This window comes from Saccopteryx bilineata, chromosome 1 (genome assembly GCF_036850765.1).
Source record: "Saccopteryx bilineata isolate mSacBil1 chromosome 1, mSacBil1_pri_phased_curated, whole genome shotgun sequence".
Classification (NCBI taxonomy): Eukaryota; Metazoa; Chordata; class Mammalia; order Chiroptera; family Emballonuridae; genus Saccopteryx; species Saccopteryx bilineata.
In genome coordinates this window covers 377,565,456-377,582,422 of record NC_089490.1, presented here as the reverse complement: position 1 = coordinate 377,582,422, position 16,967 = coordinate 377,565,456, and the positions used below count along the sequence as shown (strand labels likewise).

The 16,967-nt window shown below is 40.6% G+C and overlaps 1 pseudogene; it reads left to right on the top strand.

The window, feature by feature from the left end:
• The first annotated feature begins 11,844 nt into the window (after positions 1-11,844).
• LOC136319671 (Golgi apparatus membrane protein TVP23 homolog B-like) lies at positions 11,845-15,442 on the top strand (annotated as a pseudogene).
• The last annotated feature ends 1,525 nt before the right edge of the window (positions 15,443-16,967 follow it).

Genomic DNA, 16,967 nt, shown 5'->3' with positions numbered 1-16,967 from the left:
TATGCCTTGACCAGGCAAGCCCAGGGTTTTGAACCGGCGACCTCAGTGTTCCCAGGTCGACACTTTATGCACTGCGCCACCACAGGTCAGGCAGGATTCACTTTTTGTGACAAATGTCATCCATCTTTTACATCTGAATGTTATATTTATAATTACTTATGAAAGAGATATGCTTATAAAACTGATTTAGCATTTAGTTTAAGTCATAAGAGTATTCCTAAAAATAAAAGCAATATGATGATATCAACTTATAGGCTATTTAAGGGATAAAAAGGAAACTTGGAAGTTATAGCTCTTTAACAAAGAATTTTTTGGGAAAAAGATTTTAGTTACTGAAAAATAAAAGTTTTTCTGTGTAAAGCTATTGTGGATGATTTTGTTTATACTCTTTGAATGTTTTAGCTAATGTCAAATCCCACCAATTGTTGTTCTGTGAAATGATAGTGTGAAATTGATGCTGTTATAGTATAACAATAAGGACGTGACTCATGTATTTTATGTACACATGCATTCAACTGTAGTGACAAATGGCTTCATGCTGTGTGATTAAATGCATATTAGCGTTTGCCCTAGGCATTTGATTATTACAATCTTTACTTCATTACATTACCACACTGTATGGCCATATAATTTATAAGATAATACACACATCACTTTGTTGCTGATAGGAATTATTCTGTTTTATGGATGGTGTCCTTTAATTTTGCCTTTCATGGATTATAAAATTGGTTAATATCTGCTGAAGTGAATCACTGGAGAAGCAAATAAAGATGTTGGCCTCAGGTCACAGTGTCATTTGTGATACTGGCAAAATCTTACAGGCTCATTTATCCCTGTACATGATTGATAACAGCATGGGTTAAATGGAGAAAGCTTTGCTTCTATTAAAGGATCATCATGAATGAAGACCTCCCACTTAATAGTCAGGCATGATGAGAAGACAAGAGACTATCTACAGGTCAAATTAAATAACTTAAATAATTTAAGTAGAATGACAGTGTAATTTGTCCATTTTGTGTTATTACTCTGACCCCTATCAGCATTATAGACAACTTACTTTCTACTGTAGAGTATTTAAGATGTAATTTTTAATAAATACTTTTCAAAGATTTAAAAGCCTTTATAGCTTTTAATTGTGGTAAAATACAGATTTTTTTTATTACTTTAAAAGAAAGCTTTAAAAGAGAAACAGCAGTACTGTAAAATATAGAATCAATAATATGCTGAATGCTGGGGTAATGCTTTAAGCATTTTATAGTATTTTTAAACTTTATATTTTTATGAAATATATTATAAACAATATAAGTAATTATAAATATAACAATTGTAACCATACTATTATGTTTGTATTAAGAACAAATTTATTATGATAAATAATTATAAATAAATGAACAATTTACAAGAGGTTTTTTTAAGCAACACTCTGAAGCCAAATGTTAAAAATAAAGATATACTCAGTATTTTTTAATGCCTTCTTTCCTATATGGAATCACTTTTTGAGTTTACCTGTTAAAGTTGTGATTCAAAATATGGGAAGGCATATGCATTTTTGGAGATGCCAATAATAAAAGCAGTATTAAAATGTGAGACTATTTTGATTTGAGTAAAATAAGTATGAAGACTCAAATTAAATATTACATGTTTCTTTAAACGACCAAAAAGACACATTTTGTGCATGTAACTATCCTTATTTCTTGTTCATTAGTTATTGAACCCCTATGATAGACCAGGACTTTTAAAACATTACTTCATTTAATCTTTATATCCTGTGAAATAATTGTCATTGTCCCTGTTATATGAGGAAACTGAAACTCAGAGAAGTCACATAGCTAGTAAGAGGAGACAATTTAAATCTACATCTGTTTTGGATTCTGTTATAGGAATCTACAAACATGCATTTGTGTTTTAGAGGCACATAGTAAAAATTTGTATGTATGACAAAACTTCAAAACTGGTGCATTTCTCACTTTATCAAGTTGTCTTATAATAACATTGTAAAAACTTTTTTTGTATGTGATAGAGACAGAGAGACAGAGAGAGGGACAGATAGAGACAGAGAGACAGAAGGGAGAGATGAGAAGCATTAGTTCTTTGTTGTGGCACCTCAGTTGTTCATTGATTGCTTTCTTTTTTTTTTTTTTTTTTTTTTTTACAGAGGCAGAGATAGACAGGGACAGACAGACAGGAACAGAGAGAGATGAGAAGCATCAATCATCAGTTTCTCGTTGCGCGTTGCGACTTCTTAGTTGTTCATTGATTGCTTTCTCACATGTGCCTTGACCGTGGGCCTTCAGCAGACCGAGTAACCCCTTGCTAGAGCCAGCGACCTTGGGTTCAAGCTGGCGAGCTCTTTGCTCAAGCCAGATGAGCCCGCGCGCGACCTCGGAGTCTCGAACCTGGGTACTTCCGCATCCCAGTCCGACGCTCTATCCACTGCGCCACCGCCTGGTCAGGCGATTGCTTTCTTATATGTGCCTTGACCAGGAGGCTACAGCAGAGCAACTGACTCCTTGCTCAAGCCAGCGACCTTGGGCTTCAAACTAGTGACCTTTGGGCTCAAGCCAGTGACCATGGAGTCATGTCTATGATCCCATGCTCAAGCCAGCGACTCCACGCTCAAGCTGGTGAGCCCCTGCTCAAGCTGGCAACCTTGGGGTTTCCAACCTGGGTCCTCAGTGTATAAAGGCGACCTGCTAGCCACTGTGCCACTGCCTGGTCAGGCATACTTAGCTGGTTCCTTAGACATTTACTTCCGCATCTCTAAATATATAATATGCTTTGCTTATCATTGCTACATTTTGATTTTCCAGTTTTAGGCATTATCTATTGACTTTCCATAATGGCAAAGGAGGATTTAGCTTTTCTTTCATCTTTTGCCCTAACTTGTCCCCCTTCACATATATTCCATTCTCAATGGATAGCTCTCATAATATTGATTCTGTAATTAGAGTTATATTATGATTGCATAAATGTTATTCACAGTTGAACCATTGGAGTATGCTGTTATTATTTTTCCTTACATATAGTTGCCCCCCCCATTTGTCTTGTTTTTCTCTATCAAAGATTTTTTTTTTGGTGGCAGAGACAGGAAGGGAGAGAGATGAGAAACAGCAATTCTTCGTTGCGGTTCCTTAGTTGTTCATTGATTGATTTCTTATATGTGCCTTGACCAGGGGCAGGGGGCTACAGCAGACCAAATAACCACTTGCTTGATGCTCAAACCAGATGAGCCTGTGCTCAAGCTGGTGACCTCAGGGTCTCGAACCTGTCCTCCACATCCCAGTCCGATGCTCTATCCACTGTGCCACCGCCTGGTCAGGCTATCAATGACTTTTTTTTTGGTATTTTTCTGAAGCTGGAAACGGGGAGAGACAGTCAGACTCCCGCATGCGCCCGACCGGGATCCACCCGGCACGCCCACCAGGGGCGAGGCTCTGCCCACCAGGGGGCGATGCTCTGCCCCTCTGGGGCGTCGCTCTGTTGCGACCAGAGCCACTCTAGCGCCTGGGGCAGAGGCCAAGGAGCCATCCTCAGCGCCCGGGCCATCTTTGCTCCAATGACAGGGAATCGAACCCGGGACTTATGCACGCCAGGCCGACGCTCTACCACTGAGCCGACCGGCCAGGGCTATCAATGACTTTTTAATGTAGTCATTGCTAACTCAATCCCAGGCTTTTCTCAGCTATATGGAACTCTTATTACTGATTTAAAAACAGTTGGTAACTTGTTAATCTCATCCTCTTGAGGAACTTTTTGCCAGAGTTTACTAAACCACTTCCATTTGGACTGGTTGCTCTCTAGATTTGCTGTACAAGTGTCATGTTGGTGTCTCCCTTCATAGATCCAGGAGTCCTTTTTCTCTCTTGTGCAGGGTCGCCCATGTCCCATACCCTCCACTTCCTTGGAGAAATCTTTCAGTATAGCTTCCTGGGAAAGGAGCGATGGAAGGTAAATTGGTTTGGACATTGCATGTCTTTTACCATAACAGTTGGCATGGCTGGTAAAATTCCAATTTGGTAATCATTTTGCCTTATGTTGAAGGCTGAGCTTCTTTATTCTACCTTTCATTGCATATGTGCTGCTGAAGTGAGCACCAGCTTTCATTATAGATACTAGAAAACTAGTGTAATTGTTAGTCTTTCGTATAAAAAAATGTCTTTTTTTCTTTCTTGAAGTTTATAGAATCCTTTCCATTTTTACCATTATGTGTCTTGTTAATGACCTTTTTTTTTTTTTTTTTTTTTTTTTTTTTTTTTTTTTTTTTTTCATTTTTCATTTTTCTGAAGCTGGAAACGGGGAGAGACAGTCAGACAGACTCCCGCATGCGCCCGACCGGGATCCACCCGGCACGCCCACCAGGGGCGACGCTCTGCCCACCAGGGGGCGATGCTCTGCCCATCCTGGGCGTCGCGAATGACCTTTTTTTTTTTGCAAACTTGTATTTTTGTAGTTCTGGGAAAATTGGTTTAGAATATTTTTTCATAATTTATTCTCCTATTTCTTTCTTTGGTTTGGTTTCTTTTTGGATTTCTAGGATGTAGTTATTACTATTTTCTTTTTGACAGAGAGAGTCAGAGAGAGGAACAGCCAGGGACAGACAGGAAGAGAGAGAGAGATGAGAAGCATCAATTCTTTGTTGCGGCACCTTAGTTGTTCATTGATTGCTTTTTCATATGTGCCTTGACCATGGGGCTACAGCAGAGCGAGTGACCCCTTGCCAGTGACCTTGGGCTTCAAGCCAGTGACCTTTGGGCTCAAGCCAGCGACCTGGGATAACGTCTGTGATCCTACACTCAAGCTGGATGAGCCTGTGCTCAAGCTGGCGACCTTGGGGTTTCGAACCTAGGCCCTCTGCGTTCCAGTCTGATGCTCTATCCACTGCGCCACCACAGTGACTTTGTTGGTTTTTTTTTTGTTTGTTTTTTAACAGACAGAGAGAGAGAGTCAGAGAGAGGGATAGACAGGGACACACAGAGAGGAAAGGAGAGATGAGAAGCATCAATCATCAGTTTTTTGTTACACATTGCGACACCTTAGTTGTTCATTGATTGCTTTCTCATATGTGCCTTGACCATGGGCCTTCAGCAGACCGAGTAACCCCTTGCTCGAGCCAGCGACCTTGGGTCCAAGCTGGTGAGCTTTTGCTCAAACCAGATGAGCCAGCGCTCAAGCTGGCGACCTCGGGGTCTCGAACCTGGGTCCTTCCGCATCCCAGTCCGATGCTCTAGCCACTGTGCCACTGCCTGGTCAGGTGTCAGTGACTTTGTATCAGAGACTTTCTTGTTTGTATATTGGATTAAAGATTTGATTTCTACACTATAAAACGGGGCAAACTGGGAGCTTGCTCTCTCTCGGTTCCTGAGATTAGCATTAGAGGAGAGAGCAGAGAAAGGCCACGTGGAGGAGAGGAGAAGCAGCCAAGATGGTGGAGTGCTGAAGGAGAAGCCATTTTTTGCATTTTGTGCAGAGAGAAGGAGATGGGGAACAGAGGTGAATAAGGCTGGTGAGGTTAGGAACCTTTGATTCTAAGAAACTCGGATAAGTCAGTGGCTTTGGGAGCCCTGAATGGAAAGGGAAGTGTTTTCCCACTGTGTGTATTCTTGCCCACCAGGTGCAAACTAGGATTAAAGCTAATGGGCCACCAGTCCTTGACTCCATTGTTTCATTGCCCATTATCATCTGTCCAAATCAAATGCGAACCTGTATGGGCCAGGTGGCTGTAATGGTGACTGTGGCTACTGGCTTTACATTGGGCTTCAAGCCAGTGACCTTGGGCTTCAAGCTAGCAATCCTGTGCTCTAGCTGGTGATCTTGCGCTCAAGCTGGGTGAGCCTCTACTAAGCTGGTGACACTGAGGTCCCAGGCTGATGCTCTGTCTGTTGCACCACGGCCAGTCGGGCTGTTGTCTGTTTTTAACAAAACATTGTAACATAAATATTTTCTGTTACAAAAAAAGAGTGCAAGTTAAGACTGCAAACCTGGAACCAGATTACTGGGTTCATATCTGGCTTTGTCCCTTACCTAGGTAACCTTGGGTAAATTACTTAATCCCTTTATGCCTTAACTTTCTGATTTCTGAAATGGAAATATTAATAGTAAATATTAAGTTTGGAGAACTAAATATAGTGCTGAGTGTCTTGCATATAGTAAATGCTCAACAAATATTAGCTATTATTTTCACTTAAATGGCCTCATATATTTATTTCATCAGCTAGTGATGACTATTTTCTCATTACTGAACATTTAGGTTGTTTCCAATTTTTCTTTCTTGTTTTGCTAATAAATATTTAGTAGTAAACATCTGTTAACTTTAAAAACTTTCTGCATTTAAGGTTTTTTTTTTTTAATATAGTAGATTCTTACATGTGGTGTCAATGTGCATCTGTATACGTAGACTCTTGGAGCATGCTAAGTTGTTTTTTCAGAAGAATTGTTTCACTTACATTTCTACTTCAACTGGTTAAATGCTAGAACCGTTTTATCATTCCTTTTCTCTAAATACTATTTTTAAAAAAATACTTTTTGCTAATTTAGTAGGCAAAAATATGACCTTTTATACATTTTTAAAATATTACTAGTGTGGCACTCACTTTTAATTTAAAGAATGAAAGCAGTCAGTTTTATCTTGTATTTTAGCTTATTTGTAGATGTGTGATAAGCTATTATGGAAATCTTTTTTTACTGACTGGAATACTGCACATTCTTCCTCTTTATTGATAACAGTATCTGACATTTCCCTAAATAGTCCTCCTCACTTTCTTAGGTATGTGATAATTGTAAGATTAACCTGAATTGACATCATCTCCAGCTGCAAAGGTTGAGTTTGTTGAACTGTGCTCCTATCAATCCTGAGCTCAGCAGTTGGTTCAGGGATGGAAAGGTAACCCAAGCAGCTGCAAATAGGTAACCTTAGAACTTTTATTGCAACACAGAATCTCTTTTTCTTGCTGGAAGAAGAAACAAGGAAGTGTGTAACCTTGGTAGCTGCTTGCAGCCATTCTGGAATTATGTAAAGATAGTCTGCTAAAATAGTAACCAGTATCAAGGGAACATAGACAAAAATTAAGAGAGGAATAATTCAGGTGCTGGTCATATTGCTTGTCTGAAGCCAAATAAATTCTAGATTTTTAAATCAGACAAGCCAATAAATTTTCTTTTGATTTTTATTTATTGATTGATTTTAGAGAGAGGAAAAGAGAGAGGAACATTGATTTGTTGTTCTACTTATTTATGCATCCATTGGTTGTTTTTGTATGTGCCCTGATTGGGGATTGAACCTACAACCTTGGCATATTGGGACAACACTGTACCAACTGAGCTACCTGGCCAAGGCCTTAAATTTTCTTTCTTATTAAAGCCAGTTTTAATTGTGTTTTCTGTATTTGCAACTGAAAGTATCCTACTCACTGAGTTAGCAGAAATAGTTGGAAGAGTACTTCTTACATTTTCCACTTCGCATCATGGCACATTTGGAAGATGAAAACATAGTATTTGTATGATGCATAGAGGCTTGTGGACAAAGTTACTTCTGACCAGTTGCATCCAGCCCTGGGTGTTTTTCCAGGTTGTGCCTGGCTTTGTACACGACTGAAAGGAATAATGACTTTCTAACCTATAACATATGCATGGTCCTCTGTTCTAGCACACTAGTTGCAAATCTCTGGGCTAGAACAAATGCTTAGTAACTTAAGACCATGGGATCAATTCCCATATACTTTGCCTGTTTTGCTCTTTCTATAACACTGCTTCTAACTCTGATCATAAAATTTAAAAGTGTACCAAATGGGGAAAAATACAGCTCTCAGATAAAATATTAATACTTAAAGCATTACCATTCTTATGCATAGTATTAAAAAAAGTCTCTATAGTACATTACCATTATTATGCATAGTATTAAAAAAAGTCTCAATAGTATAAAAAACAAAATCCAAATCCAACATAGTTGTAGATTTTTTTTTTTCATTTTTCCGAAGCTGGAAACGGAGGCAGGCAGACAGACTTCCGCATGCGCCTGACCGGGATCCACCCGGCATGCCCACCAGGGGGCTATGCTCTGCCCCTCTGGGGCGTCGCTCTGTTGCATCCAGAGCCATCCTAGCGCCTGAGGCAGAGGCCACAGAGCCATCCCCAGCACCTGGGCCATCTTTGCTCCAATGGAGCCTTGACTACGGGAGGGGAAGAGAGAGACAGAGCGGAAGGAGAGGGGGAGAGGTGGAGAAGCAGATGGGTGCTTCTCCTGTGTGCCCTGGCCGGGAATCGAACCCGGGACTCCTGCACGCCAGGCTGATGCTCTACCACTGAGCCAACTGGCCAGGGCCTAGTTGTAGACTTTTATAATTATTTAATAATTTAACTGATTGGGGTTGTTAATATACTTTAAAATGTTTCAAGCCTTCAACAGTGCTACTATTTAAAATATGGGCTTTACTTTTTGGTTTAAACTTGGAATTTATTGTCAAATTAGGAAATCAAATGTAAAGCCAGTAGACACGGCCACCATCAGAGCTGCCTGGCCCATGCAAGTTTGCATTTGGTTTGGACAGATGGTAAACAATGGAGCCAAGAATTGGTGGGCCATTACCTTTAATCCTAGCTTGCACCCAGCGGGTAAGTAAAAACACACACTGGGCTCCAAAACCCACTCATTCAGTGCTCACAAAGCTACTGACTTTTTTTAAAAAAAATTTTTAAAAATTAATTAATTTATTTTTTACAGAGACAGTGAGTCAGAGAGAGGGATAGACAGGGACAGACAGGAACGGAGAGAGATGAGAAGCATCAATTATCAGTTTTTCCTTGCAACACCTTAGTTGTTCACTGATTGCTGTCTCATATGTGCCTTGACTGCGGGCCTTCAGCAGACCAAGTAACCCCTTGCTGGGGCCAGTGACCTTGGGTTCAAGCTGGTGGGCTTTTGCTCAAACCAGATGAGCCCACGCTCAAGCTGGGGACCTCGGGGTCTCGAACCTGGGTCTTCCGCATCCCAGTCCAACGCTCTATCCACTGCGCCACCACCTGGTCAGGCAAAGCTACTGACTTATCCGAGTTTCCTAGAATCAAAGGTGTCTACCTCACCAGCCTTATTCACCTCTGTTCCCCATCTTCTCTCTGCACAAACTCTACACAAACTGGCTTCTCCTTCAGCACTTGCCACGTGGCTGCCTTTCCTCACCTCCACGTGGCCTTACTCTGCTCTCCTACAGCATAGGCTTCTCCTAGAACGTAATCACTCTTCCCCCAGAACAATGTGATCTCTCTTCCTTTTAAAACCTTTTGGCGCAAAAGCCCTCCCTCAACACATATTAACATAATCACTCCCATCCTAAGCAATCACCTGGGCAACAGGCTTCCACGTGGGCAGCGCCATCTTTAACAAAGTGAGCATAATATATTTTATCTGCCCAGCACCAATTCTTAGAAAAATTAGTCTTTCCCCCAAGGTTGCACAGTTGACAAAGCAGTCAAGTTTTTGCCCAAGTCTAGGCCTCTGACTTTAAGTTCAACTATCATTCTTACCATACCATATAGGAAGTAGTACGCTAGAAACCTCAGTGAAGCAATTTAAGGATCAAAGGAAAAAAATAAAGGTGAAATTACCTTGTAGTATGTAAGAAGTTTTTACAAAGTAAGCTTTTCTAATTGCTAGTTAATTCATTGAGTATTTGTGCCTAGAACTGTATTAAATGCTGTGAGAGAGTAAATGAAACAAGTGTAGAACAATTCTTGCCTTTAAGAAACATCCATTTGGAGAGGCAGATTGAACACACATAGGACAACTGGTAAATTATTGTTAACTTTGTAGTGTTGAGTTTAAGTATGCAATAAAAATTTGGAGAATGGAGGGGTCAGACTGGTTTAGAGTGGTCAGGGAGGACTCCTGGAGGAAAGGAGCCTTGAATTGGGCATAAAGGATGGATAGCATTTAGGTAAAGGGGAAAGCTGAAAAATTATTCTAGGTGCAGAGGTGAGTATGAGCATAGATTAGGTAGAGACAGTAAGGAAACTATAATAGAGGGCATTTTGGTCTTTTATTGGAACTTCTGTTGAATGCAGAAGAATAAAATTGAAGAGGAAGATGAAACTATAAAGTGGGGAACCCTTAAAAATCAGGGAGATGCATTTGGACTTGATTTGTAGAAAGAGGAGCCCTTTTGAATTTGGAGATTGCTGAGCTTTAGGTGCTGTTTTGAAAAATGCTGGAGAAAACATGCAGGATAGATTAATGTGGGAGAGAAGATTAAATAAAGGGATAACAGGAAAGGGTGATTATAATTCATGTCTGAGGCAATGAGGGTCTGACTAGATTGATAGCAGTAGGAATAGTGATGTAGAATGAATTTAATGGCCAATTAGAGGGAAGAACAAACATGTTCATTTAAAGATTATAGTTAGGGGATGATGGAGAGTGAAAGGAAGTGAGAGAAAGAGAAGGAGAGAGAGAGATGGGACAGAGAGGGAGAGAAAGAGAAAGAAAGAAAGGTGGAGATCAAAGTTTTGTGACTGTTTATTGGAGATTTAAATCAAATATGTCAAACTACTGATAGAAATAAAGTTTAAAAGACTTAAGGAGAAGAAATTGCAAATTTTGATTAGTTGAATATGAGTGAAATGCAAGTGAGTACCTTTGAGACAACTAAAGGTGCACTGGAATCATTCACATGATAGGCACTAGATAAGAACTTTGGATCTGGGAGTAGATTAAAGATAAGGTAAGAAAGTAGATCCAGAAATATCAAGCAGTTTGTCTGTTGACTGCGTATAACAGATGTGTTAATATCAAATAATTCCCAATATGTTGATTTAAAAAAAATGTTATGTACTGATTTTAGAGAAAGGAAGAGAAAGAGAGACAGGAACATAATCTGTTCCTGTATGTACTTTGACTGGAGATTGAACCAGCATCCTCTGTCTGCACTTTGGGACGATGTTCCAACCAACCAAGTTATCTGGCCAAAGCCCAGTCTGTTGCTCTTTGTATGATTATTTATATGCCTGTAAAGGACTAGGGTAGCAAGGTAAATTAATGTAGTATTCAACAGATATTTATTTAATTGCTGATATTCCCATAGTATATCAGGCCCTGTCCTAGGTGCTGAAGACATGACATGGCCAGGACAGTTGAGATTGTGCTCTGATAAAGCTTATACAGTGTGTCCGTAAAGTCATGGTGCACTTTTGACTGGTCACAGGAAAGCAACAAAAGACGATAGAAATGTGAATTCTGCACCAAATAAAAGGAAAACTCTCCCAGTTTCATACCTATTTAGTGCAGTTTGATGTGGGCTCACACACAGATTTTTTAGGGCTCCTTAGGTAGCTATCCCGTATAGCCTCTACAGACTTGTTACTACTGACTGATGGCCTACCAGAACGGGGTTTTTCCACCAAACTGCTGGTTTTCTTCAACTGCTTATCCCACCGAGTAATGTTATTCCTGTATGGTGGCGCTTTGTTATAAATGCGTCGATATTCATGTTGCACTTTGGTCACGGATTCGAATTTAGCAAGCCACAGAACACACTGAACTTTCCTCTGTACTGTCCACATCTTGACTGGCATGGCTGTGAGCTGCTCTGCTGTATACACGGTGATACATCATCATCTGCACCTGTGCACATGCTGCCACATCATCCTACAGAAACTGGGAGGGTTTTTCTTTTATTTGGTACAGATTTTACATCTCTATCGTCTTTTGTTGCTTTTCTGTGACCGGTCAAAAGTGCACCATGAATTTACAGACACTATATTTTAAAGGAGGGGAAATAATAAATAGATAATTAACAGATAAATTTGGCTAATGGTGAAGAAAATAAAGCAGGATGATGTGCTGAAGGGTGATTGAGGATGGTACATACTGAACAGTTAACATTTCAGCTGAGTGAGGCCTGGAAAAACATGAAGGAAGTGCTGTAAATGTGAGGTTAGAGCATTCCAGATGGAGGGGAACAGCAAGTACGTCGGATAAGTTTGGTATGTTTTCAAACTAGAAGAAGATTTATTCAGTGCCTATTATGCGCCAGATATAATGCGGGGCTCTGGGGAGGGTGGAATACACAAGTAAATAAAACTGCAGCACTAGCTCACAGAGCTGAGTAGCAAATCATCTAGATTTGCATTATCTCATAGACATTTCTATTGGTAAATGGATGTGTTTTATAGAAATGATAAACAATGTAAATACATAATTATCATTTTGCTTATTTTATTTTTCCCCATAACCTGTGCCAGACAATACTTAAGTCCTAGTACCAATATTAACTTTTCTATAATACTCTTAAGCCCTATAGATAGAATTGCTTTCTTTTTTTTTTTTTTTTTGTATTTTTCTGAAACTGGAAACAGGGAGGCAGTCAGACAGACTCCCACATGCGCCCGACCGGGATCCACCCGGCATGCCCACCAGGGGGCGATGCTCTGCCCATCCGGGGCATCGCTCTGTTGCGACCAGAGCCACTCTAGCGCCTGAGGCAGAGGCCATGGGGCCATCCCCAGCGTCCCAGCCATCTTTGCTCCAATGGAGCCTTGGCTGTGGGAGGGAAGAGAGAGACAGAGAGGAAAGAGAGGGGGAGGGGTGGAGAAGCAGATGGCGCTTCTCCTGTGTGCCCTGGCCGGGAATCGAACCTGGGACTTACGCACTCCAGGCTGACGCTCTACCACTGAGCCAACCGGCCAGGGCCTAGAATTGCTTTCTTATTTGTGTTTTCTATAGGTACTTTGTATATGCTTCTACTTTAGTGCTTATCACATTGTTGGTTTCTGTGCCTATCTCTCCAAAGGGTTGTAAACTCATATCTTATATAATTTGCATAGTGTTTTGCATATGCTAAGAACCTAATTAAAGTTTCATTCGTCGACTACTCTGTGCAGTTCATCATGAATTTTTTTGAGGACTAACATTGTTTCAAGTGTGGTTTTTTGCACAGCTGAAGTTACCTGTTCATTAGTTGATAGACATTTGCATTGTTTTCACTTTTTGGTAATTATGAATAATGCTTCTATGAACATTCATGTACAGTGTTCTTTTGAGTACCTGGCAGTGGAATTGCTGTCTTTTATGGTAACTCTTAGTTTAACCTGTTAGGGAACTGTTTGACTGTTTTCCAAAGTGGTTGCATCATTATATATTCCCCTCAGTAATTTATGAGGATACCAATTTCTCACATCTTTACCAACACTTGTTATTTTCTGTTGTTTTGATTATAGTGTGTCATTCTATTTTCCCTAATATTTTATCTTGAAAAATTTCAAACCATAGGGGAGTTTAAATAAGAGAACTAATCCCTTTGGGCTCTTTATATTCAAGAGTTATTGAAAATCTGCTACATTTGCTTCTATTTTTTTTTTTTTTACAGAGACAGAGAGAGAGGGATAGATAGGGACAGACAGACAGGAACGGAGAGAGGTGAGAAGCATCAATCATTAGTTTTTCGTTGCGACACCTTAGTTGTTCATTGATTGCTTTCTCATGTGTGCTTGACCGTGGGCTTTCAGCAGACTGAGTAACTCCTTGCTCAAGCCAGCAACCTTGGGTCCAAGCTGGTGAGCTTTGCTCAAATTAGATGAGCCCACATTCAAGCTGGTGACCTCGGGGTCTCAACCTGGGTCCTCCTCATCCCAGTCCGACACTCTATCTACTGTGCCACCACCTGGTCAGGCAGCTTCTATCTTTATATGTATATACTTCTCTTTTCTGAACCTGTTGAAAGTAATTTTTAAGCATCATGATACCTTATTTTGAAATACTTGGCATGTGTCTCCTTAAAAACAAGGACAAGGACATTTTCCCTCATAGCTATATAAAAAATCTAATATAGACCTAGGGATATCAGCTACTATACTCAACACTCAAATTTTCCCAATTGTTCCTCAACTGTTTTTAATAGCTATCCTGTTTTTCCATATAGGATCCAGTCAAAATTCATATCTTGCCTTTGGTAGTTGTATCTCTCTGTTGTCCTTTAATGCATTACTTTGAAATATGAGCAGACAGGAATCAGCAGATATTTGAGAAAACCATGAAATATATGAAAACTAAATAGAAAAAAAGGGTCCCTGCCCAGTGGCTGCTGGAAGTGGGGCTGCCATAAGGCCACAGTGTTGCATCAGGATAGTAATGATGACGCTGAAGATGTTGCACTGTTTGCTGCAGTAGAGGAAACAGCTAATAGAACTAAAAAATCCAAAACCAGACATCCAGTGGCATCATTTTCCCATTCTTTTGAGACAGTGCAATTGTAATCTATCTTGTCTGAGAATTTTTAAGCAGCAGGTTTTTTTTTTTGTTTGTTTTTTTTGTTTTTTGTTTTTTTTTTCTGAAGCTGGAAACGGGGAGAGACAGACAGACTCCCGCATGTGCCCGACCGGGATCCACCCGGCACGCCCACCAGGGGGCGATGCTCTGCCCCTCCGGGGAGTCGCTCTTTTGCGACCAGAGCCACTCTAGCGCCTGGGGCAGAGGCCAAGGAGCCATCCCCAGCGCCCGGGCCATCTTTGCTCCAATGGAGCCTCGGCTGCGGGAGGGGAAGAGAGAGACAGAGAGGAAGGAGAGGGGGAGGGGTGGAGAAGCAGATGGGCGCTTCTCCTATGTGCCCTGGCCGGGAATCGAACCCGGGACTTCTGCACGCCAGGCCGACGCTCTACTACTGAGCCAGCCGGCCAGGGCCAAGCAGCAGTTTTATTGCCTGTATGGTAACAGTCATCTTTCTGTTGTCATGTGACTTTTGGGCAGTCAAGAATGTCACAGGTAGGCCCTGGCCAGTTGGCTCAGCAGTAGAGCATTGGCCCACCGTGTGGAAGTCCCGGGTTCGATTCCTGGTCAAGGCACACAGGAGAAGCGTCCATCTGCTTCTCCACCTTTCCCCCTCTCCTTCTTTTCTATCTCTCTCTTCCCTTCCTGCAGCCAAGGCTCCATTGAAGCAGAGTTGGCCCAGGTGCTGAGGACAGCTAATGGCCTCCGCCTCAGGAGTTAGAATGGCTCTGGCCACAACAGAGTAACGCCCCAGATGGGCAGAGCATCACTCCCTGGTGGGCGTGCCAGGTGGATCCCTGGCGGGTGCATGTGGGAGTCTGTCTGACTGCCTCCCTGCTTCTAACTTCAGGGGAAAAAGAGAATGTCACAGGTAGACTAATAGTTGGCCTGCGTTGGTGGAATCATATTGATGAATATGGAATAAGGCATTGGGTGCTTGAGTCTAGGAAAGCATTCCCTCAAGAGAATAAAACTGTTTTAGAGGCTGAAACAAGCATCTTTTGATTAGGACTTACTTGTCCAGTGCTTTGGGTGATATTTGCCTTCAGTGCTCTTTTCTTCACAGTGAAGTGGTTGGCAGAGGTTACCATGGGTGTGGTGCTACCAGGTGCCAATCTATATGGCTACATCAGGTGCACAGTGGGCAGCAGAAAGAATTTAACCAGTATGGCAACATTTTTTTATTATTATTGATTTGAGAGAGAAAGAGAGACGGGAATGGAGAGAGAGAGAGGGTGGAGAGAGACAAGAAGCATCAACTTGTAGTTTCTTTGCTTTAGTTGTTTGTTGATTGCTTCTCATATGTGCCTTGACTGAGGGGCTCAAGCCAAGCCAGTGACTCCTTGCTCAAACCAGTGACCTTGAAATTATTTTGATGATTCTGCACTCAAGCTGATGAGTCTATTGACGAGCCTGTGACCTTGGGGTTTCTAACTGCAGACCTCAGTGCTCTGGGTGGACATTCTGTCCACTGCACCACCACTGGTCAGGTTCTTTCTTTTTTTTCATTCTTCATTTTCTCATTAGAGAACAGTAGAGTTTTCCATCATCTGAATGATATGATATTGCAACATACTGAATCTAGTTGTCTCCTTCTAAACCAGATATGAAGGAGCTTTGCAAATAGAACAATCCCAGTTTTATTGCTAACTTTTTTGTTTAGGAAAATGTTAGTTTTTAATATAAACAGTTATTTAATGTTAGGATTTTATATACTTCTTTTTATATGAATTAAGTATTTTTAAATTTTCTCAGTTTTAATTGTATAAGCTCTGTGGATTGTACAAATGTCAGATACGTAGTTTTTTATTGTACTATTTTTATACAAGATACCAAGATTGGGAGAGGCTAAGTGAATGGTATATAGGACTCCCTGTACATTTCTTTACAAATACCTGTGAATTGATAATTATTAAAACAAAAGTTGAAAAGTTCTTTTGCGGCCTAACTCATGCATTTTTGGGGTTGAGAAAGATATTTAAGTATCTTGGGTTTTTTTTTTTGTTTTTTTTTAAATTTTTTTTTCATTTTTTTTTAGAGAGGAGAGAGAAAGGGAGAGAGGGAGAGAGAGAGGTGAGAGAGACAGAGAGAGAACGTGGGGAGGAGCTAGAAGCATCAACTCCCATATGTGCCTTGACTAGGCAAGCCCAGGGTTTCGAACCAGTGACCTCAGCATTTCCAGGTCGATGCTTTATCCACTGCGCCACCACAGGTCAGGCTAAATATCTTGGTTTTTAATAAAAGGTAGTTATCTTAGTCCTCTTCCAACGTTGTTAGGTTTAATGATTGCATTGTTATTAATTAGTATTAGCACTATCCTTAAATAGTGCTTTATATCAAGGCAGAGTTTAGGAAGCATGATATTTATCTTGGCGTTGATGTAAAACAATTAATGAAAGGCCAATCCTTGCTTGCAACATTAGGAACCCTGCCTTTAAGAAGACAGGTAGTAGAGGCAGAAAGATTAATCCTCAAGGGTAGTAGGATAACAGAAAAAGCCTCAGCCATAGAGAAATGAAATTCAATTATTTTTTTGCTAAGTGTATCTCAAGATCAGGAGTAATGATAAAATTTATTCATTGTTAAGCTTGTAGGATTATGGGATACAGGTTGTTATATTTTTATGGTAACTGTGCTTTTACTTGAAAAACTTAGATAAATGTTTTTTGGTTTTTTAACAGTTAAAAACCTTTTTACATTACAGGAAATAAATGTTAAC